Source organism: Tenrec ecaudatus, unplaced genomic scaffold, assembly GCF_050624435.1.
Source record: "Tenrec ecaudatus isolate mTenEca1 unplaced genomic scaffold, mTenEca1.hap1 Scaffold_546, whole genome shotgun sequence".
Classification (NCBI taxonomy): domain Eukaryota; kingdom Metazoa; phylum Chordata; class Mammalia; order Afrosoricida; family Tenrecidae; genus Tenrec; species Tenrec ecaudatus.
Genome location: NW_027459457.1, coordinates 553983 through 578411, shown reverse-complemented (window position 1 = coordinate 578411; position 24429 = coordinate 553983). Strand labels below are relative to the sequence as shown.

The window sequence follows — 24429 nt, the reverse complement described above, 5'->3', positions numbered from 1 at the left end:
TATACTTAGGATGAGCTGCATTAGGACCATCTGCTTCACTTTCTGTTTTTAGAAAGTTTATCATAAGTAGCATGCACCCATGCTATACCACACACATCTAATGCCATTGTAGCTGTAAGTTTATATCCAAAGTATTCAAGCCCCACAGTCTGATGAAGGTGAGATATGTAAAGCTAGGGGGTAGGATTCCCCCATCCAGAGATTTTTCACTTTTATAAATATTAACAAACACACACATTAGTTTCTCTTGTTAGTTTTTTACAATTTTTTTTAATCAGGGGAGAGCTCGAACGTAGTCCCCCACTACCACAAATATGCAGTCGAGTTTCCCACATTTGGGGAAATCGCAGGGTTCAGCACATCCGGAGTGCAATGGATAAGCCTCGCGCTGGGAAAACCACCTTCTTGATCATGGTGTCTCCCCTGCCAGGTTTTTACAATTTTTAAAAAGATGTTCAGTTACTGTTTTGTTGGGGATTTTATATTTTGAATTTATTTTTTACCTCTTTTGTATAAGTAGGGAATTTATAGGGAAATATGTACTTTATAGAATAAATTTTAAGAACTAAAATATATTTTATCTTAAATAAATTAACGTATCTTTGATCTTACAGCTAATTCACTGATTATATATTTGCAGAGCCGACTTAAAGGATGAAAGAATATTCTATCAAGAGTGTTACTTTTGACTTCAAAGCCTTCCGAATAAAGTCTTTTAACTACCTGTGGAAAAAAATAAGAATAGAAAAGCTAGTATCATGAGGTATTTGACTTCGGTCAGAACTGCCTCATGACAGAATCGTCAGGATGGGGCCGGTCATAACTCAGGACTGAGTATACTTGCATCCAAACAGTTACTGTGGGGTAGATTCCAAGTCATTGAAACCTGGTGTGCAGAGCCAAACTGAACCTTGTTAGATAGGGGCTGCAAGGCTCTGTGAGGGTTCAAAAGCAAACCACCAGGTCTGCCTTCTGAGGTACCACGATATGGGTTCAGATGATCGTTTAAGTTATGAATTGAGCACTTAACTGTTTGTGCCACCCAGAGATGGCTTGTTGGAAAATAGCTTTTCACTGTTTAGTGTCTTTCCCAAAAGGAAACGGGTGCTTACTTGTGTCCTGCCTCTTCTTATATTACTTGTGTTAGTCTGAGTACATTAGAGAAATAAATCCACAGAAACTGAAATGTATAAAAGGGAGCTTTAGATAAAGGGTAAATGCACATGGAGAAAAAATCCCAAACCAGTGCAGCCCAAGTGTACAAGTCCAACATTAGCCCATATGTCCCACACCAATCCACAATGTCCTCCTCCATCTCAACAAAGACATGCAGTGTGGGTGGCTGCAGGTGGAAAGAACTGCCCATCTGGGTTTCTGAGGTTGTTAACTCTTTACTGGAATTGAAAGCGCCTTTTGTGCGCCTGGGGCGGCTGGTGTTTGTAACCACTCAGACATGAGGGCTCCATCTCCTTGTGCAGGACTACTCGTGATTTATTATCTACCCCAATGCTGCTTCAAGGGTGGTACATGGGTCGGTGATAAACTGTGACCTGTTAAAAATCTGTCCATTTGTAGCTAGGTACAGAAGGGAAAGTCAGAGTGCAGGTCACTGCTATTTCCAATGCCAGCAATGTCATGTAAAGGGCAAAGCGCGCAGCAGGGTGTCTAGACGAAGGACACACTGAGGATGACGAAATACACCACTGAAAACCTTATGCTAATCATGGAAACACTGTCAGGTAGTGAAGGACTAGTAAACCAAGGCAGAACCTTGCCAGAGAGAGGGCCAGATGACGAACACTTCTGGTCAGACTAAAGGGGAGGGCCAGTGACAAAGAGCCAGGTCTTTTGCACGATGCATGGCCACGGGGGCTTCAAAGATGGGTTCAAACATCAAAAAGATATGAGGGTGGCCCAGGATTGGCAAGCCTTTCCTTGTCCTGTACATTGCGGTTGCTTTGAAGCAGACCAACTGGATAGTACCTACCAACAAGACCAACCAAGGAAGAGGAAGCCTCTATGATCCCAGAAACAGACATCACGAGGACGTGTCAGGAGACTTTTACAAAGGTAACCAATGTCCTGGTCCCTCATCACAGAAAGCTGGGGAAACACCATTGTCCTGGTTTACCAGATGTTTCCCAGTTGAATTACTGTCCAGCTGCCCATAGGAAGGAGAAATACCTATAGACATGACGGAAGGGAGGTTCACTCTGCTATGGGAATGTGTTAATCTGTGCACTTTAGATGTGGAAATCCACAGACACACGTGTATAAAAGAGAGTTGTAATTAAATATTAAATGCACATAAGAAACTTCCCTCAAAGATATTTTTAATCTCATAAGCCCACCATTATGCCATAGGCCCCCCAGAATCCACAACCATCTACAAAAGAGATGGAATGAGGCTGACTGCTAGTAAGAGCCAAGTCAGAGAAAGCAAAATAATCTCATATTTGGTGGGCATCTGCATATAGCTGGGGAGCACCCAAAGTTGTTTCACGTAGATAATGTGGCTTCTGCTCAGATATGTCTGAGTGTACGTGAGGTTTGGAAGGAGTAGCATTTAACTGGCTAAGGCATCATCTCACTTTACTGAATTTCAAAATCAAGATGCTCAAGAACTTGCAATGCTAAAGTGACCAATGAATGAATCATTCCGCCCTTCAATTAACAACACCTGTGCCTCTTGGAAATTTGGCGTGATAAGCTAACAATATGAGTGAGCATAACCTGATGTGAAAAACAGGAAGATACAGAAAACTCCATTGTTTAATGTAATTATTGTATACGGGAACCTGCAGGATGTAAAATTTCCCATCAACAACTGATGTTGGAAAATGATAATGCTCCTTAACCCTCCCCCACACCCCCCAAAAAAAAACTCATGTTGAGGCACTCTAGAAATGAAAAACGTAAATCTGGGTGAGGCAACACTGAAGTCACCCTTTGAAACGCGGCATGTTAAGATTTCCTTCACATTCAAATAGTTGAAAATCTAAGGCATGACCTGAGAATAGTAAAACTGTTTGAGGCTCCATAATCGGTGCAGGGGAAACACCAGAATAATTGCCTCTTCCTTAATAAACTTGAATCTGCTGGAGTTATATTTGGAGGTGAGATATGGGAAACTGTTTGAGTTACAATAGTATGGAAGTAAAACAATTTTCACTGTGAGTAGCTCAAGTGTTTTCATTGGAATCGGTTGTCTGAATGACACCCACCTGGAGCTTTTTTTTTTTTTTTTTTTTCAGTTGTAGCTTTTGATTCTGTGTCTTCTCTTCTGCAGGCTAGGTTTTCAGGGTATTGACTGCTCTTTGTAGACTTTTGACAAACCTTTAGTCTGCAGGTTTAAGGTCTGGTGCTGGCTGCAGTTTTGTCTATGGGAAGGGGAGGGACACAGAATCAAAGGGTTTATTCAGATGGTCTATGTGTCCTAACGTAGAAGTCAGACAGAACAGTCTGGTTACTGTAGTTGCCATCCCCCTGGGACTGAGTTTTGGCTGCAGGAGAAGAATGATAGGGATAAAAGTGATGCAAACAGAAGCAAGTATCTTTAATATATTGATGCGTTCAGACTCCAGCCTAGACACTGATCCTTTCTGGGGACTTTATATGCAGTCTCCCCTGACTCCAAAACAGTTCTGAGGAGTAGGAGATTGTGACTGAGTAGGAGGGCTCACTGCCTAGATATCACACGTCGTAGGACCACATGAGGGCTATTCCATGTCAAGCGGTGTCTTAGTGTGCCTCAATCAGTGTTTCCGCCCAAATCCCTAGGTTTCTGAAGTTCCTAGTACCTTGTGTCCTGCAGTCCCTTTTACCCAATAACCTTGGTGATTATACTTTAGAACCACATTTTCATTTGTGGAGATTAAAAAAGTGTTATTAAATAATGTGTTTTATGGAAACTGAATAAATTAGCCATTAGAAACTTATTTGGCTAAAAAAATATAATGCCAGTTTACAAGGAAATGTCTGGATAGGCTGAGTAGGCAGTCATAGAGCCGGCTCAAAGTTGGCAGTCAAGCACTTGCTTCATTGAATGTGTGTCACTATCCACAGTGTTGGAAGTAAATTGGCATCATGAATCAGGTTCCTGAAAGGTCCCCAAATCACTATTCCAAGGATTGAAACCATACTTTTTCCCATTCCATTTAGCCTTCCAGATCATTCAAGCTTTTAAAAAACAGGTCAATTTCACATTCAGTTCATCATCCCACATCTCAATTGGCTCATATCAGTTCAAAGACCCAGTAAACACAATCTCTGAGTTGTGCTGTATTATACTTAGGATGAGCTGCATTAGGACCATCTGCTTCACTTTCTGTTTTTAGAAAGTTTATCATAAGTAGCATGCACCCATGCTATACCACACACATCTAATGCCATTGTAGCTGTAAGTTTATATCCAAAGTATTCAAGCCCCACAGTCTGATGAAGGTGAGATATGTAAAGCTAGGGGGTAGGATTCCCCCATCCAGAGATTTTTCACTTTTATAAATATTAACAAACACACACATTAGTTTCTCTTGTTAGTTTTTTACAATTTTTTTTAATCAGGGGAGAGCTCGAACGTAGTCCCCCACTACCACAAATATGCAGTCGAGTTTCCCACATTTGGGGAAATCGCAGGGTTCAGCACATCCGGAGTGCAATGGATAAGCCTCGCGCTGGGAAAACCACCTTCTTGATCATGGTGTCTCCCCTGCCAGGTTTTTACAATTTTTAAAAAGATGTTCAGTTACTGTTTTGTTGGGGATTTTATATTTTGAATTTATTTTTTACCTCTTTTGTATAAGTAGGGAATTTATAGGGAAATATGTACTTTATAGAATAAATTTTAAGAACTAAAATATATTTTATCTTAAATAAATTAACGTATCTTTGATCTTACAGCTAATTCACTGATTATATATTTGCAGAGCCGACTTAAAGGATGAAAGAATATTCTATCAAGAGTGTTACTTTTGACTTCAAAGCCTTCCGAATAAAGTCTTTTAACTACCTGTGGAAAAAAATAAGAATAGAAAAGCTAGTATCATGAGGTATTTGACTTCGGTCAGAACTGCCTCATGACAGAATCGTCAGGATGGGGCCGGTCATAACTCAGGACTGAGTATACTTGCATCCAAACAGTTACTGTGGGGTAGATTCCAAGTCATTGAAACCTGGTGTGCAGAGCCAAACTGAACCTTGTTAGATAGGGGCTGCAAGGCTCTGTGAGGGTTCAAAAGCAAACCACCAGGTCTGCCTTCTGAGGTACCACGATATGGGTTCAGATGATCGTTTAAGTTATGAATTGAGCACTTAACTGTTTGTGCCACCCAGAGATGGCTTGTTGGAAAATAGCTTTTCACTGTTTAGTGTCTTTCCCAAAAGGAAACGGGTGCTTACTTGTGTCCTGCCTCTTCTTATATTACTTGTGTTAGTCTGAGTACATTAGAGAAATAAATCCACAGAAACTGAAATGTATAAAAGGGAGCTTTAGATAAAGGGTAAATGCACATGGAGAAAAAATCCCAAACCAGTGCAGCCCAAGTGTACAAGTCCAACATTAGCCCATATGTCCCACACCAATCCACAATGTCCTCCTCCATCTCAACAAAGACATGCAGTGTGGGTGGCTGCAGGTGGAAAGAACTGCCCATCTGGGTTTCTGAGGTTGTTAACTCTTTACTGGAATTGAAAGCGCCTTTTGTGCGCCTGGGGCGGCTGGTGTTTGTAACCACTCAGACATGAGGGCTCCATCTCCTTGTGCAGGACTACTCGTGATTTATTATCTACCCCAATGCTGCTTCAAGGGTGGTACATGGGTCGGTGATAAACTGTGACCTGTTAAAAATCTGTCCATTTGTAGCTAGGTACAGAAGGGAAAGTCAGAGTGCAGGTCACTGCTATTTCCAATGCCAGCAATGTCATGTAAAGGGCAAAGCGCGCAGCAGGGTGTCTAGACGAAGGACACACTGAGGATGACGAAATACACCACTGAAAACCTTATGCTAATCATGGAAACACTGTCAGGTAGTGAAGGACTAGTAAACCAAGGCAGAACCTTGCCAGAGAGAGGGCCAGATGACGAACACTTCTGGTCAGACTAAAGGGGAGGGCCAGTGACAAAGAGCCAGGTCTTTTGCACGATGCATGGCCACGGGGGCTTCAAAGATGGGTTCAAACATCAAAAAGATATGAGGGTGGCCCAGGATTGGCAAGCCTTTCCTTGTCCTGTACATTGCGGTTGCTTTGAAGCAGACCAACTGGATAGTACCTACCAACAAGACCAACCAAGGAAGAGGAAGCCTCTATGATCCCAGAAACAGACATCACGAGGACGTGTCAGGAGACTTTTACAAAGGTAACCAATGTCCTGGTCCCTCATCACAGAAAGCTGGGGAAACACCATTGTCCTGGTTTACCAGATGTTTCCCAGTTGAATTACTGTCCAGCTGCCCATAGGAAGGAGAAAAACCTATAGACATGACGGAAGGGAGGTTCACTCTGCTATGGGAATGTGTTAATCTGTGCACTTTAGATGTGGAAATCCACAGACACACGTGTATAAAAGAGAGTTGTAATTAAATATTAAATGCACATAAGAAACTTCCCTCAAAGATATTTTTAATCTCATAAGCCCACCATTATGCCATAGGCCCCCCAGAATCCACAACCATCTACAAAAGAGATGGAATGAGGCTGACTGCTAGTAAGAGCCAAGTCAGAGAAAGCAAAATAATCTCATATTTGGTGGGCATCTGCATATAGCTGGGGAGCACCCAAAGCTGTTTCACGTAGATAATGTGGCTTCTGCTCAGATATGTCTGAGTGTACGTGAGGTTTGGAAGGAGTAGCATTTAACTGGCTAAGGCATCATCTCACTTTACTGAATTTCAAAATCAAGATGCTCAAGAACTTGCAATGCTAAAGTGACCAATGAATGAATCATTCCGCCCTTCAATTAACAACACCTGTGCATCTTGGACATTTGGCGTGATAAGCTAACAATATGAGTGAGCATAACCTGTTGTGAAAAACAGGAAGATACAGAAAGCTCCATTGTTTAATGTAATTATTGTATATGGGAACCTGCAGGATGTAAAATTTCCCATCAACAACTGATGATGGAAAATGATAATGCTCCTTAACCCCCCCCCCAAAAAAAAAAACTCACGTTGAGGCACTCTAGAAATGAAAAACGTAAATCTGGGTGAGGCAACACTGAAGTCACCCTTTGAAACGCGGCATGTTAAGATTTCCTTCACATTCAAATAGTTGAAAATCTAAGGCATGAGCTGAGAGTAGTAAAACTGTTTGAGGCTTCATAATCGGTGCAGGGGAAACACCAGAATAATTGCCTCTTCCTTAATAAACTTGAATCTGCTGGAGTTATATTTGGAGGTGAGATATGGGAAACTGTTTGAGTTACAATAGTATGGAAGTAAAACAATTTTCACTGTGAGTAGCTCAAGTGTTTTCATTGGAATCGGTTGTCTGAATGACACCCACCTGGAGCTTTTTTTTTTTTTTCAGTTGTAGCTTTTGATTCTGTGTCTTCTCTTCTGCAGGCTAGGTTTTTAGGGTATTGACTGCTCTTTCTAGACTTTTGACAAACCTTTAGTCTGCAGGTTTAAGGTCTGGTGCTGGCTGCAGTTTTGTCTATGGGAAGGAGAGGGACACAGAATCAAAGGGTTTATTCAGATGGTCTATGTGTCCTAACGTAGAAGTCAGACAGAACAGTCTGGTTACTGTAGTTGCCATCCCCCTGGGACTGAGTTTTGGCTGCAGGAGAAGAATGATAGGGATAAAAGTGATGCAAACAGAAGCAAGTATCTTTAATATATTGATGCGTTCAGACTCCAGCCTAGACACCGATCCTTTCTGGGGACTTTATATGCAGTCTCCCCTGACTCCAAAACAGTTCTGAGGAGTAGGAGATTGTGACTGAGTAGGAGGGCTCACTGCCTAGATATCACACGTCGTAGGACCACATGAGGGCTATTCCATGTCAAGCGGTGTCTTAGTGTGCCTCAATCAGTGTTTCCGCCCAAATCCCTAGGTTTCTGAAGTTCCTAGTACCTTGTGTCCTGCAGTCCCTTTTACCCAATAACCTTGGTGATTATACTTTAGAACCACATTTTCATTTGTGGAGATTAAAAAAGTGTTATTAAATAATGTGTTTTATGGAAACTGAATAAATTAGCCATTAGAAACTTATTTGGCTAAAAAAATATAATGCCAGTTTACAAGGAAATGTCTGGATAGGCTGAGTAGGCAGTCATAGAGCCGGCTCAAAGTTGGCAGTCAAGCACTTGCTTCATTGAATGTGTGTCACTATCCACAGTGTTGGAAGTAAATTGGCATCATGAATCAGGTTCCTGAAAGGTCCCCAAATCACTATTCCAAGGATTGAAACCATACTTTTTCCCATTCTATTTAGCCTTCCAGATCATTCAAGCTTTTAAAAAACAGGTCAATTTCACATTCAGTTCATCATCCCACATCTCAATTGGCTCATATCAGTTCAAAGACCCAGTAAACACAATCTCTGAGTTGTGCTGTATTATACTTATGATGAGCTGCATTATGACCATCTGCTTCACTTTCTGTTTTTAGAAAGTTTATCATAAGTAGCATGCACCCATGCTATACCACACACATCTAATGCCATTGTAGCTGTAAGTTTATATCCAAAATATTCAAGCCCCACAGTCTGATGAAGGTGAGATATGTGAAGCTAGGGGGTGGGAGTCCCCCATCCAGAGATTTTTCACTTTTATAAATATTAACAAACACACACATTAGTTTCTCTTGTTAGTTTTTTACAATTTTTTTTAATCAGGGGAGAGCTCGAACGTAGTCCCCCACTACCACAAATATGCAGTCGAGTTTCCCACATTTGGGGAAATCGCAGGGTTCAGCACATCCGGAGTGCAATGGATAAGCCTCGCCCTGGGAAAACCACCTTCTTGATCATGGTGTCTCCCCTGCCAGGTTTTTACAATTTTTAAAAAGATGTTCAGTTGCTGTTTTGTTGGGGATTTTATATTTTGTGTTTATTTTTTACCTCTTTTGTATAAGTAGGGAATTTATAGGGAAATATGTACTTTATGGAATAAATTTTAAGAACTAAAATATATTTTATCTTAAATAAATTAACGTATGTTTGATCTTACAGCTAAATCACTGATTATATATTTGCAGAGCCGACTTAAAGGATGAAAGAAAATTCTATCAAGAGTGTTACTTTTGACTTCAAAGCCTTCCGAATAAAGTCTTTTAACTACCTGTGGAAAAAAATAAGAACAGAAAAGCTAGTATCATGAGGTATTTGACTTCGGTCAGAACTGCCTCATGACAGAATCGTCAGGATGGGGCAGGTCATAACTCAGGACTGAGTATACTTGCATCCAAACAGTTACTGTGGGGTAGATTCCAAGTCATTGAAACCTGGTGTGCAGAGCCAAACTGAACCTTGTTAGATAGGGGCTGCAAGGCTCTGTGAGGGTTCAAAAGCAAACCACCAGGTCTGCCTTCTGAGGTACCACGATATGGGTTCAGATGATCGTTTAAGTTATGAATTGAGCACTTAACTGTTTGTGCCACCCAGAGATGGCTTGTTGGAAAATAGCTTTTCACTGTTTAGTGTCTTTCCCAAAAGGAAACGGGTGCTTACTTGTGTCCTGCCTCTTCTTATATTACTTGTGTTAGTCTGAGTACATTAGAGAAATAAATCCACAGAAACTGAAATGTATAAAAGGGAGCTTTAGATAAAGGGTAAATGCACATGGAGAAAAAATCCCAAACCAGTGCAGCCCAAGTGTACAAGTCCAACATTAGCCCATATGTCCCACACCAATCCACAATGTCCTCCTCCATCTCAACAAAGACATGCAGTGTGGGTGGCTGCAGGTGGAAAGAACTGCCCATCTGGGTTTCTGAGGTTGTTAACTCTTTACTGGAATTGAAAGCGCCTTTTGTGCGCCTGGGGCGGCTGGTGTTTGTAACCACTCAGACATGAGGGCTCCATCTCCTTGTGCAGGACTACTCGTGATTTATTATCTACCCCAATGCTGCTTCAAGGGTGGTACATGGGTCGGTGATAAACTGTGACCTGTTAAAAATCTGTCCATTTGTAGCTAGGTACAGAAGGGAAAGTCAGAGTGCAGGTCACTGCTATTTCCAATGCCAGCAATGTCATGTAAAGGGCAAAGCGCGCAGCAGGGTGTCTAGACGAAGGACACACTGAGGATGACGAAATACACCACTGAAAACCTTATGCTAATCATGGAAACACTGTCAGGTAGTGAAGGACTAGTAAACCAAGGCAGAACCTTGCCAGAGAGAGGGCCAGATGACGAACACTTCTGGTCAGACTAAAGGGGAGGGCCAGTGACAAAGAGCCAGGTCTTTTGCACGATGCATGGCCACGGGGGCTTCAAAGATGGGTTCAAACATCAAAAAGATATGAGGGTGGCCCAGGATTGGCAAGCCTTTCCTTGTCCTGTACATTGCGGTTGCTTTGAAGCAGACCAACTGGATAGTACCTACCAACAAGACCAACCAAGGAAGAGGAAGCCTCTATGATCCCAGAAACAGACATCACGAGGACGTGTCAGGAGACTTTTACAAAGGTAACCAATGTCCTGGTCCCTCATCACAGAAAGCTGGGGAAACACCATTGTCCTGGTTTACCAGATGTTTCCCAGTTGAATTACTGTCCAGCTGCCCATAGGAAGGAGAAAAACCTATAGACATGACGGAAGGGAGGTTCACTCTGCTATGGGAATGTGTTAATCTGTGCACTTTAGATGTGGAAATCCACAGACACACGTGTATAAAAGAGAGTTGTAATTAAATATTAAATGCACATAAGAAACTTCCCTCAAAGATATTTTTAATCTCATAAGCCCACCATTATGCCATAGGACCCCCAGAATCCACAACCATCTACAAAAGAGATGGAATGAGGCTGACTGCTAGTAAGAGCCAAGTCAGAGAAAGCAAAATAATCTCATATTTGGTGGGCATCTGCATATAGCTGGGGAGCACCCAAAGCTGTTTCACGTAGATAATGTGGCTTCTGCTCAGATATGTCTGAGTGTACGTGAGGTTTGGAAGGAGTAGCATTTAACTGGCTAAGGCATCATCTCACTTTACTGAATTTCAAAATCAAGATGCTCAAGAACTTGCAATGCTAAAGTGACCAATGAATGAATCATTCCGCCCTTCAATTAACAACACCTGTGCATCTTGGACATTTGGCGTGATAAGCTAACAATATGAGTGAGCATAACCTGTTGTGAAAAACAGGAAGATACAGAAAGCTCCATTGTTTAATGTAATTATTGTATATGGGAACCTGCAGGATGTAAAATTTCCCATCAACAACTGATGATGGAAAATGATAATGCTCCTTAACCCCCCCCCCCAAAAAAAAAAACTCACGTTGAGGCACTCTAGAAATGAAAAACGTAAATCTGGGTGAGGCAACACTGAAGTCACCCTTTGAAACGCGGCATGTTAAGATTTCCTTCACATTCAAATAGTTGAAAATCTAAGGCATGAGCTGAGAGTAGTAAAACTGTTTGAGGCTTCATAATAGGTGCAGGGGAAACACCAGAATAATTGCCTCTTCCTTAATAAACTTGAATCTGCTGGAGTTATATTTGGAGGTGAGATATGGGAAACTGTTTGAGTTACAATAGTATGGAAGTAAAACAATTTTCACTGTGAGTAGCTCAAGTGTTTTCATTGGAATCGGTTGTCTGAATGACACCCACCTGGAGCTTTTTTTTTTTTTTTTCAGTTGTAGCTTTTGATTCTGTGTCTTCTCTTCTGCAGGCTAGGTTTTTAGGGTATTGACTGCTCTTTCTAGACTTTTGACAAACCTTTAGTCTGCAGGTTTAAGGTCTGGTGCTGGCTGCAGTTTTGTCTATGGGAAGGAGAGGGACACAGAATCAAAGGGTTTATTCAGATGGTCTATGTGTCCTAACGTAGAAGTCAGACAGAACAGTCTGGTTACTGTAGTTGCCATCCCCCTGGGACTGAGTTTTGGCTGCAGGAGAAGAATGATAGGGATAAAAGTGATGCAAACAGAAGCAAGTATCTTTAATATATTGATGCGTTCAGACTCCAGCCTAGACACTGATCCTTTCTGGGGACTTTATATGCAGTCTCCCCTGACTCCAAAACAGTTCTGAGGAGTAGGAGATTGTGACTGAGTAGGAGGGCTCACTGCCTAGATATCACACGTCGTAGGACCACATGAGGGCTATTCCATGTCAAGCGGTGTCTTAGTGTGCCTCAATCAGTGTTTCCGCCCAAATCCCTAGGTTTCTGAAGTTCCTAGTACCTTGTGTCCTGCAGTCCCTTTTACCCAATAACCTTGGTGATTATACTTTAGAACCACATTTTCATTTGTGGAGATTAAAAAAGTGTTATTAAATAATGTGTTTTATGGAAACTGAATAAATTAGCCATTAGAAACTTATTTGGCTAAAAAAATATAATGCCAGTTTACAAGGAAATGTCTGGATAGGCTGAGTAGGCAGTCATAGAGCCGGCTCAAAGTTGGCAGTCAAGCACTTGCTTCATTGAATGTGTGTCACTATCCACAGTGTTGGAAGTAAATTGGCATCATGAATCAGGTTCCTGAAAGGTCCCCAAATCACTATTCCAAGGATTGAAACCATACTTTTTCCCATTCCATTTAGCCTTCCAGATCATTCAAGCTTTTAAAAAACAGGTCAATTTCACATTCAGTTCATCATCCCACATCTCAATTGGCTCATATCAGTTCAAAGACCCAGTAAACACAATCTCTGAGTTGTGCTGTATTATACTTATGATGAGCTGCATTATGACCATCTGCTTCACTTTCTGTTTTTAGAAAGTTTATCATAAGTAGCATGCACCCATGCTATACCACACACATCTAATGCCATTGTAGCTGTAAGTTTATATCCAAAATATTCAAGCCCCACAGTCTGATGAAGGTGAGATATGTGAAGCTAGGGGGTGGGAGTCCCCCATCCAGAGATTTTTCACTTTTATAAATATTAACAAACACACACATTAGTTTCTCTTGTTAGTTTTTTACAATTTTTTTTTAATCAGGGGAGAGCTCGAACGTAGTCCCCCACTACCACAAATATGCAGTCGAGTTTCCCACATTTGGGGAAATCGCAGGGTTCAGCACATCCGGAGTGCAATGGATAAGCCTCGCCCTGGGAAAACCACCTTCTTGATCATGGTGTCTCCCCTGCCAGGTTTTTACAATTTTTAAAAAGATGTTCAGTTGCTGTTTTGTTGGGGATTTTATATTTTGTGTTTATTTTTTACCTCTTTTGTATAAGTAGGGAATTTATAGGGAAATATGTACTTTATGGAATAAATTTTAAGAACTAAAATATATTTTATCTTAAATAAATTAACGTATGTTTGATCTTACAGCTAAATCACTGATTATATATTTGCAGAGCCGACTTAAAGGATGAAAGAAAATTCTATCAAGAGTGTTACTTTTGACTTCAAAGCCTTCCGAATAAAGTCTTTTAACTACCTGTGGAAAAAAATAAGAACAGAAAAGCTAGTATCATGAGGTATTTGACTTCGGTCAGAACTGCCTCATGACAGAATCGTCAGGATGGGGCAGGTCATAACTCAGGACTGAGTATACTTGCATCCAAACAGTTACTGTGGGGTAGATTCCAAGTCATTGAAACCTGGTGTGCAGAGCCAAACTGAACCTTGTTAGATAGGGGCTGCAAGGCTCTGTGAGGGTTCAAAAGCAAACCACCAGGTCTGCCTTCTGAGGTACCACGATATGGGTTCAGATGATCGTTTAAGTTATGAATTGAGCACTTAACTGTTTGTGCCACCCAGAGATGGCTTGTTGGAAAATAGCTTTTCACTGTTTAGTGTCTTTCCCAAAAGGAAACGGGTGCTTACTTGTGTCCTGCCTCTTCTTATATTACTTGTGTTAGTCTGAGTACATTAGAGAAATAAATCCACAGAAACTGAAATGTATAAAAGGGAGCTTTAGATAAAGGGTAAATGCACATGGAGAAAAAATCCCAAACCAGTGCAGCCCAAGTGTACAAGTCCAACATTAGCCCATATGTCCCACACCAATCCACAATGTCCTCCTCCATCTCAACAAAGACATGCAGTGTGGGTGGCTGCAGGTGGAAAGAACTGCCCATCTGGGTTTCTGAGGTTGTTAACTCTTTACTGGAATTGAAAGCGCCTTTTGTGCGCCTGGGGCGGCTGGTGTTTGTAACCACTCAGACATGAGGGCTCCATCTCCTTGTGCAGGACTACTCGTGATTTATTATCTACCCCAATGCTGCTTCAAGGGTGGTACATGGGTCGGTGATAAACTGTGACCTGTTAAAAATCTGTCCATTTGTAGCTAGGTACAGAAGGGAAAGTCAGAGTGCAGGTCACTGCTATTTCCAATGCCAGCAATGTCATGTAAAGGGCAAAGCGCGCAGCAGGGTGTCTAGACGAAGGACACACTGAGGATGACGAAATACACCACTGAAAACCTTATGCTAATCATGGAAACACTGTCAGGTAGTGAAGGACTAGTAAACCAAGGCAGAACCTTGCCAGAGAGAGGGCCAGATGACGAACACTTCTGGTCAGACTAAAGGGGAGGGCCAGTGACAAAGAGCCAGGTCTTTTGCACGATGCATGGCCACGGGGGCTTCAAAGATGGGTTCAAACATCAAAAAGATATGAGGGTGGCCCAGGATTGGCAAGCCTTTCCTTGTCCTGTACATTGCGGTTGCTTTGAAGCAGACCAACTGGATAGTACCTACCAACAAGACCAACCAAGGAAGAGGAAGCCTCTATGATCCCAGAAACAGACATCACGAGGACGTGTCAGGAGACTTTTACAAAGGTAACCAATGTCCTGGTCCCTCATCACAGAAAGCTGGGGAAACACCATTGTCCTGGTTTACCAGATGTTTCCCAGTTGAATTACTGTCCAGCTGCCCATAGGAAGGAGAAAAACCTATAGACATGACGGAAGGGAGGTTCACTCTGCTATGGGAATGTGTTAATCTGTGCACTTTAGATGTGGAAATCCACAGACACACGTGTATAAAAGAGAGTTGTAATTAAATATTAAATGCACATAAGAAACTTCCCTCAAAGATATTTTTAATCTCATAAGCCCACCATTATGCCATAGGCCCCCCAGAATCCACAACCATCTACAAAAGAGATGGAATGAGGCTGACTGCTAGTAAGAGCCAAGTCAGAGAAAGCAAAATAATCTCATATTTGGTGGGCATCTGCATATAGCTGGGGAGCACCCAAAGCTGTTTCACGTAGATAATGTGGCTTCTGCTCAGATATGTCTGAGTGTACGTGAGGTTTGGAAGGAGTAGCATTTAACTGGCTAAGGCATCATCTCACTTTACTGAATTTCAAAATCAAGATGCTCAAGAACTTGCAATGCTAAAGTGACCAATGAATGAATCATTCCGCCCTTCAATTAACAACACCTGTGCATCTTGGACATTTGGCGTGATAAGCTAACAATATGAGTGAGCATAACCTGTTGTGAAAAACAGGAAGATACAGAAAGCTCCATTGTTTAATGTAATTATTGTATATGGGAACCTGCAGGATGTAAAATTTCCCATCAACAACTGATGATGGAAAATGATAATGCTCCTTAACCCCCCCCCCCAAAAAAAAAAACTCACGGTGAGGCACTCTAGAAATGAAAAACGTAAATCTGGGTGAGGCAACACTGAAGTCACCCTTTGAAACGCGGCATGTTAAGATTTCCTTCACATTCAAATAGTTGAAAATCTAAGGCATGAGCTGAGAGTAGTAAAACTGTTTGAGGCTTCATAATCGGTGCAGGGGAAACACCAGAATAATTGCCTCTTCCTTAATAAACTTGAATCTGCTGGAGTTATATTTGGAGGTGAGATATGGGAAACTGTTTGAGTTACAATAGTATGGAAGTAAAACAATTTTCACTGTGAGTAGCTCAAGTGTTTTCATTGGAATCGGTTGTCTGAATGACACCCACCTGGAGCTTTTTTTTTTTTTTTTTCAGTTGTAGCTTTTGATTCTGTGTCTTCTCTTCTGCAGGCTAGGTTTTTAGGGTATTGACTGCTCTTTCTAGACTTTTGACAAACCTTTAGTCTGCAGGTTTAAGGTCTGGTGCTGGCTGCAGTTTTGTCTATGGGAAGGAGAGGGACACAGAATCAAAGGGTTTATTCAGATGGTCTATGTGTCCTAACGTAGAAGTCAGACAGAACAGTCTGGTTACTGTAGTTGCCATCCCCCTGGGACTGAGTTTTGGCTGCAGGAGAAGAATGATAGGGATAAAAGTGATGCAAACAGAAGCAAGTATCTTTAATATATTGATGCGTTCAGACTCCAGCCTAGACACCGATCCTTTCTGGGGACTTTATATGCAGTCTCCCCTGACTCCAAAACAGTTCTGAGGAGTAGGAGATTGTGACTGAGTAGGAGGGCTCACTGCCTAGATATCACACGTCGTAGGACCACATGAGGGCTATTCCATGTCAAGCGGTGTCTTAGTGTGCCTCAATCAGTGTTTCCGCCCAAATCCCTAGGTTTCTGAAGTTCCTAGTACCTTGTGTCCTGCAGTCCCTTTTACCCAATAACCTTGGTGATTATACTTTAGAACCACATTTTCATTTGTGGAGATTAAAAAAGTGTTATTAAATAATGTGTTTTATGGAAACTGAATAAATTAGCCATTAGAAACTTATTTGGCTAAAAAAATATAATGCCAGTTTACAAGGAAATGTCTGGATAGGCTGAGTAGGCAGTCATAGAGCCGGCTCAAAGTTGGCAGTCAAGCACTTGCTTCATTGAATGTGTGTCACTATCCACAGTGTTGGAAGTAAATTGGCATCATGAATCAGGTTCCTGAAAGGTCCCCAAATCACTATTCCAAGGATTGAAACCATACTTTTTCCCATTCCATTTAGCCTTCCAGATCATTCAAGCTTTTAAAAAACAGGTCAATTTCACATTCAGTTCATCATCCCACATCTCAATTGGCTCATATCAGTTCAAAGACCCAGTAAACACAATCTCTGAGTTGTGCTGTATTATACTTATGATGAGCTGCATTATGACCATCTGCTTCACTTTCTGTTTTTAGAAAGTTTATCATAAGTAGCATGCACCCATGCTATACCACACACATCTAATGCCATTGTAGCTGTAAGTTTATATCCAAAATATTCAAGCCCCACAGTCTGATGAAGGTGAGATATGTGAAGCTAGGGGGTGGGAGTCCCCCATCCAGAGATTTTTCACTTTTATAAATATTAACAAACACACACATTAGTTTCTCTTGTTAGTTTTTTACAATTTTTTTTTAATCAGGGGAGAGCTCGAACGTAGTCCCCCACTACCACAAATATGCAGTCGAGTTTCCCACATTTGGGGAAATCGCAGGGTTCAGCACATCCGGAGTGCAATGGATAAGCCTCGCCCTGGGAAAACCACCTTCTTGATCATGGTGTCTCCCCTGCCAGGTTTTTACAATTTTTAAAAAGATGTTCAGTTGCTGTTTTGTTGGGGATTTTATATTTTGTGTTTATTTTTTACCTCTTTTGTATAAGTAGGGAATTTATAGGGAAATATGTACTTTATGGAATAAATTTTAAGAACTAAAATATATTTTATCTTAAATAAATTAACGTATGTTTGATCTTACAGCTAAATCACTGATTATATATTTGCAGAGCCGACTTAAAGGATGAAAGAAAATTCTATCAAGAGTGTTACTTTTGACTTCAAACCTTTCCTAATAAAGTCTTTTAACTACCTGTGGAAAAAAATAAGAACAGAAAAGCTAGTATCATGAGGTATTTGACTTCGGTCAGAACTGCCTCATGACAGAATCGTCAGGATGGGGCAGGTCATAACTCAGGACTGAGTATACTTGCATCCAAACAGTTACTGTGGGGTAGATTCCAAGTCATTGAAACCTGGTGTGCAGAGCCAAACTGAACCTTGTTAGATAGGGGCTGCAAGGCTCTGTGAGGGTTCAAAAGCAAACCACCAGGTCTGCCTTCTGAGGTACCACGATATGGGTTCAGATGATCGTTTAAGTTATGAATTGAGCACTTAACTGTTTGTGCCACCCAGAGATGGCTTGTTGGAAAATAGCTTTTCACTGTTTAGTGTCTTTCCCAAAAGGAAACGGGTGCTTACTTGTGTCCTGCCTCTTCTTATATTACTTGTGTTAGTCTGAGTACATTAGAGAAATAAATCCACAGAAACTGAAATGTATAAAAGGGAGCTTTAGATAAAGGGTAAATGCACATGGAGAAAAAATCCCAAACCAGTGCAGCCCAAGTGTACAAGTCCAACATTAGCCCATATGTCCCACACCAATCCACAATGTCCTCCTCCATCTCAACAAAGACATGCAGTGTGGGTGGCTGCAGGTGGAAAGAACTGCCCATCTGGGTTTCTGAGGTTGTTAACTCTTTACTGGAATTGAAAGCGCCTTTTGTGCGCCTGGGGCGGCTGGTGTTTGTAACCACTCAGACATGAGGGCTCCATCTCCTTGTGCAGGACTACTCGTGATTTATTATCTACCCCAATGCTGCTTCAAGGGTGGTACATGGGTCGGTGATAAACTGTGACCTGTTAAAAATCTGTCCATTTGTAGCTAGGTACAGAAGGGAAAGTCAGAGTGCAGGTCACTGCTATTTCCAATGCCAGCAATGTCATGTAAAGGGCAAAGCGCGCAGCAGGGTGTCTAGACGAAGGACACACTGAGGATGACGAAATACACCACTGAAAACCTTATGCTAATCATGGAAACACTGTCAGGTAGTGAAGGACTAGTAAACCAAGGCAGAACCTTGCCAGAGAGAGGGCCAGATGACGAACACTTCTGGTCAGACTAAAGGGGAGGGCCAGTGACAAAGAGCCAGGTCTTTTGCACGATGCATGGCCACGGGGGCTTCAAAGATGGGTTCAAACATCAAAAAGATATGAGGGTGGCCCAGGATTGGCAAGCCTTTCCTTGTCCTGTACATTGCGGTTGCTTTGAAGCAGACCAACTGGATAGTACCTACCAACAAGACCAACCAAGGAAGAGGAAGCCTCTATGATCCCAGAAACAGACATCACGAGGACGTGTCAGGAGACTTTTACAAAGGTAACCAATGTCCTGGTCCCTCATCACAGAAAGCTGGGGAAACACCATTGTCCTGGTTTACCAGATGTTTCCCAGTTGAATTACTGTCCAGCTGCCCATAGGAAGGAGAAAAACCTATAGACATGACGGAAGGGAGGTTCACTCTGCTATGGGAATGTGTTAATCTGTGCACTTTAGATGTGGAAATCCACAGACACACGTGTATAAAAGAGAGTTGTAATTAAATATTAAATGCACATAAGAAACTTCCCTCAAAGATATTTTTAATCTCATAAGCCCACCATTATGCCATAGGCCCCCCAGAATCCACAACCATCTACAAAAGAGATGGAATGAGGCTGACTGCTAGTAAGAGCCAAGTCAGAGAAAGCAAAATAATCTCATATTTGGTGGGCATCTGCATATAGCTGGGGAGCACCCAAAGCTGTTTCACGTAGATAATGTGGCTTCTGCTCAGATATGTCTGAGTGTACGTGAGGTTTGGAAGGAGTAGCATTTAACTGGCTAAGGCATCATCTCACTTTACTGAATTTCAAAATCAAGATGCTCAAGAACTTGCAATGCTAAAGTGACCAATGAATGAATCATTCCGCCCTTCAATTAACAACACCTGTGCATCTTGGACATTTGGCGTGATAAGCTAACAATATGAGTGAGCATAACCTGTTGTGAAAAACAGGAAGATACAGAAAGCTCCATTGTTTAATGTAATTATTGTATATGGGAACCTGCAGGATGTAAAATTTCCCATCAACAACTGATGATGGAAAATGATAATGCTCCTTAACCCCCCCCCCAAAAAAAAAAACTCACGTTGAGGCACTCTAGAAATGAAAAACGTAAATCTGGGTGAGGCAACACTGAAGTCACCCTTTGAAACGCGGCATGTTAAGATTTCCTTCACATTCAAATAGTTGAAAATCTAAGGCATGAGCTGAGAGTAGTAAAACTGTTTGAGGCTTCATAATCGGTGCAGGGGAAACACCAGAATAATTGCCTCTTCCTTAATAAACTTGAATCTGCTGGAGTTATATTTGGAGGTGAGATATGGGAAACTGTTTGAGTTACAATAGTATGGAAGTAAAACAATTTTCACTGTGAGTAGCTCAAGTGTTTTCATTGGAATCGGTTGTCTGAATGACACCCACCTGGAGCTTTTTTTTTTTTTTTCAGTTGTAGCTTTTGATTCTGTGTCTTCTCTTCTGCAGGCTAGGTTTTTAGGGTATTGACTGCTCTTTCTAGACTTTTGACAAACCTTTAGTCTGCAGGTTTAAGGTCTGGTGCTGGCTGCAGTTTTGTCTATGGGAAGGAGAGGGACACAGAATCAAAGGGTTTATTCAGATGGTCTATGGGTCCTAACGTAGAAGTCAGACAGAACAGTCTGGTTACTGTAGTTGCCATCCCCCTGGGACTGAGTTTTGGCTGCAGGAGAAGAATGATAGGGATAAAAGTGATGCAAACAGAAGCAAGTATCTTTAATATATTGATGCGTTCAGACTCCAGCCTAGACACCGATCCTTTCTGGGGACTTTATATGCAGTCTCCCCTGACTCCAAAACAGTTCTGAGGAGTAGGAGATTGTGACTGAGTAGGAGGGCTCACTGCCTAGATATCACACGTCGTAGGACCACATGAGGGCTATTCCATGTCAAGCGGTGTCTTAGTGTGCCTCAATCAGTGTTTCCGCCCAAATCCCTAGGTTTCTGAAGTTCCTAGTACCTTGTGTCCTGCAGTCCCTTTTACCCAATAACCTTGGTGATTATACTTTAGAACCACATTTTCATTTGTGGAGATTAAAAAAGTGTTATTAAATAATGTGTTTTATGGAAACTGAATAAATTAGCCATTAGAAACTTATTTGGCTAAAAAAATATAATGCCAGTTTACAAGGAAATGTCTGGATAGGCTGAGTAGGCAGTCATAGAGCCGGCTCAAAGTTGGCAGTCAAGCACTTGCTTCATTGAATGTGTGTCACTATCCACAGTGTTGGAAGTAAATTGGCATCATGAATCAGGTTCCTGAAAGGTCCCCAAATCACTATTCCAAGGATTGAAACCATACTTTTTCCCATTCCATTTAGCCTTCCAGATCATTCAAGCTTTTAAAAAACAGGTCAATTTCACATTCAGTTCATCATCCCACATCTCAATTGGCTCATATCAGTTCAAAGACCCAGTAAACACAATCTCTGAGTTGTGCTGTATTATACTTATGATGAGCTGCATTATGACCATCTGCTTCACTTTCTGTTTTTAGAAAGTTTATCATAAGTAGCATGCACCCATGCTATACCACACACATCTAATGCCATTGTAGCTGTAAGTTTATATCCAAAATATTCAAGCCCCACAGTCTGATGAAGGTGAGATATGTGAAGCTAGGGGGTGGGAGTCCCCCATCCAGAGATTTTTCACTTTTATAAATATTAACAAACACACACATTAGTTTCTCTTGTTAGTTTTTTACAATTTTTTTTTAATCAGGGGAGAGCTCGAACGTAGTCCCCCACTACCACAAATATGCAGTCGAGTTTCCCACATTTGGGGAAATCGCAGGGTTCAGCACATCCGGAGTGCAATGGATAAGCCTCGCCCTGGGAAAACCACCTTCTTGATCATGGTGTCTCCCCTGCCAGGTTTTTACAATTTTTAAAAAGATGTTCAGTTGCTGTTTTGTTGGGGATTTTATATTTTGTGTTTATTTTTTACCTCTTTTGTATAAGTAGGGAATTTATAGGGAAATATGTACTTTATGGAATAAATTTTAAGAACTAAAATATATTTTATCTTAAATAAATTAACGTATGTTTGATCTTACAGCTAAATCACTGATTATATATTTGCAGAGCCGACTTAAAGGATGAAAGAAAATTCTATCAAGAGTGTTACTTTTGACTTCAAACCTTTCCTAATAAAGTCTTTTAACTACCTGTGGAAAAAAATAAGAACAGAAAAGCTAGTATCATGAGGTATTTGACTTCGGTCAGAACTGCCTCATGACAGAATCGTCAGGATGGGGCAGGTCATAACTCAGGACTGAGTATACTTGCATCCAAACAGTTACTGTGGGGTAGATTCCAAGTCATTGAAACCTGGTGTGCAGAGCCAAACTGAACCTTGTTAGATAGGGGCTGCAAGGCTCTGTGAGGGTTCAAAAGCAAACCACCAGGTCTGCCTTCTGAGGTACCACGATATGGGTTCAGATGATCGTTTAAGTTATGAATTGAGCACTTAACTGTTTGTGCCACCCAGAGATGGCTTGTTGGAAAATAGCTTTTCACTGTTTAGTGTCTTTCCCAAAAGGAAACGGGTGCTTACTTGTGTCCTGCCTCTTCTTATATTACTTGTGTTAGTCTGAGTACATTAGAGAAATAAATCCACAGAAACTGAAATGTATAAAAGGGAGCTTTAGATAAAGGGTAAATGCACATGGAGAAAAAATCCCAAACCAGTGCAGCCCAAGTGTACAAGTCCAACATTAGCCCATATGTCCCACACCAATCCACAATGTCCTCCTCCATCTCAACAAAGACATGCAGTGTGGGTGGCTGCAGGTGGAAAGAACTGCCCATCTGGGTTTCTGAGGTTGTTAACTCTTTACTGGAATTGAAAGCGCCTTTTGTGCGCCTGGGGCGGCTGGTGTTTGTAACCACTCAGACATGAGGGCTCCATCTCCTTGTGCAGGACTACTCGTGATTTATTATCTACCCCAATGCTGCTTCAAGGGTGGTACATGGGTCGGTGATAAACTGTGACCTGTTAAAAATCTGTCCATTTGTAGCTAGGTACAGAAGGGAAAGTCAGAGTGCAGGTCACTGCTATTTCCAATGCCAGCAATGTCATGTAAAGGGCAAAGCGCGCAGCAGGGTGTCTAGACGAAGGACACACTGAGGATGACGAAATACACCACTGAAAACCTTATGCTAATCATGGAAACACTGTCAGGTAGTGAAGGACTAGTAAACCAAGGCAGAACCTTGCCAGAGAGAGGGCCAGATGACGAACACTTCTGGTCAGACTAAAGGGGAGGGCCAGTGACAAAGAGCCAGGTCTTTTGCACGATGCATGGCCACGGGGGCTTCAAAGATGGGTTCAAACATCAAAAAGATATGAGGGTGGCCCAGGATTGGCAAGCCTTTCCTTGTCCTGTACATTGCGGTTGCTTTGAAGCAGACCAACTGGATAGTACCTACCAACAAGACCAACCAAGGAAGAGGAAGCCTCTATGATCCCAGAAACAGACATCACGAGGACGTGTCAGGAGACTTTTACAAAGGTAACCAATGTCCTGGTCCCTCATCACAGAAAGCTGGGGAAACACCATTGTCCTGGTTTACCAGATGTTTCCCAGTTGAATTACTGTCCAGCTGCCCATAGGAAGGAGAAAAACCTATAGACATGACGGAAGGGAGGTTCACTCTGCTATGGGAATGTGTTAATCTGTGCACTTTAGATGTGGAAATCCACAGACACACGTGTATAAAAGAGAGTTGTAATTAAATATTAAATGCACATAAGAAACTTCCCTCAAAGATCTTTTTAATCTCATAAGCCCACCATTATGCCATAGGCCCCCCAGAATCCACAACCATCTACAAAAGAGATGGAATGAGGCTGACTGCTAGTAAGAGCCAAGTCAGAGAAAGCAAAATAATCTCATATTTGGTGGGCATCTGCATATAGCTGGGGAGCACCCAAAGCTGTTTCACGTAGATAATGTGGCTTCTGCTCAGATATGTCTGAGTGTACGTGAGGTTTGGAAGGAGTAGCATTTAACTGGCTAAGGCATCATCTCACTTTACTGAATTTCAAAATCAAGATGCTCAAGAACTTGCAATGCTAAAGTGACCAATGAATGAATCATTCCGCCCTTCAATTAACACCACCTGTGCATCTTGGACATTTGGCGTGATAAGCTAACAATATGAGTGAGCATAACCTGATGTGAAAAACAGGAAGATACAGAAAACTCCATTGTTTAATGTAATTATTGTATACGGGAACCTGCAGGATGTAAAATTTCCCATCAACAACTGATGTTGGAAAATGATAATGCTCCTTAACCCTCCCCCACACCCCCAAAAAAAAACTCATGTTGAGGCACTCTAGAAATGAAAAACGTAAATCTGGGTGAGGCAACACTGAAGTCACCCTTTGAAACGCGGCATGTTAAGATTTCCTTCACATTCAAATAGTTGAAAATCTAAGGCATGACCTGAGAATAGTAAAACTGTTTGAGGCTCCATA

General features: G+C 41.6%; 6 non-coding genes across 6 annotated transcripts; all 6 read right to left on the bottom strand.

Moving 5' to 3' along the window:
* Nucleotides 1-275: 275 nt before the first annotated feature.
* On the bottom strand, nt 276-438 carry LOC142436705 (U1 spliceosomal RNA). The gene has a single exon (XR_012782080.1). It is a non-coding gene; the product is annotated as a U1 spliceosomal RNA (small nuclear RNA).
* Nucleotides 439-4560: 4122 nt separating this feature from the next.
* On the bottom strand, nt 4561-4723 carry LOC142436704 (U1 spliceosomal RNA). The gene has a single exon (XR_012782079.1). It is a non-coding gene; the product is annotated as a U1 spliceosomal RNA (small nuclear RNA).
* Nucleotides 4724-8833: 4110 nt separating this feature from the next.
* On the bottom strand, nt 8834-8996 carry LOC142436700 (U1 spliceosomal RNA). The gene has a single exon (XR_012782075.1). It is a non-coding gene; the product is annotated as a U1 spliceosomal RNA (small nuclear RNA).
* A 4114-nt stretch (nt 8997-13110) lies between these two features.
* LOC142436699 (U1 spliceosomal RNA) lies at nt 13111-13273 on the bottom strand. Its single transcript, XR_012782074.1, has one exon. It is a non-coding gene; the product is annotated as a U1 spliceosomal RNA (small nuclear RNA).
* A 4115-nt stretch (nt 13274-17388) lies between these two features.
* On the bottom strand, nt 17389-17551 carry LOC142436698 (U1 spliceosomal RNA). The gene has a single exon (XR_012782073.1). It is a non-coding gene; the product is annotated as a U1 spliceosomal RNA (small nuclear RNA).
* A 4112-nt stretch (nt 17552-21663) lies between these two features.
* On the bottom strand, nt 21664-21826 carry LOC142436696 (U1 spliceosomal RNA). The gene has a single exon (XR_012782072.1). It is a non-coding gene; the product is annotated as a U1 spliceosomal RNA (small nuclear RNA).
* Nucleotides 21827-24429: the final 2603 nt, after the last annotated feature.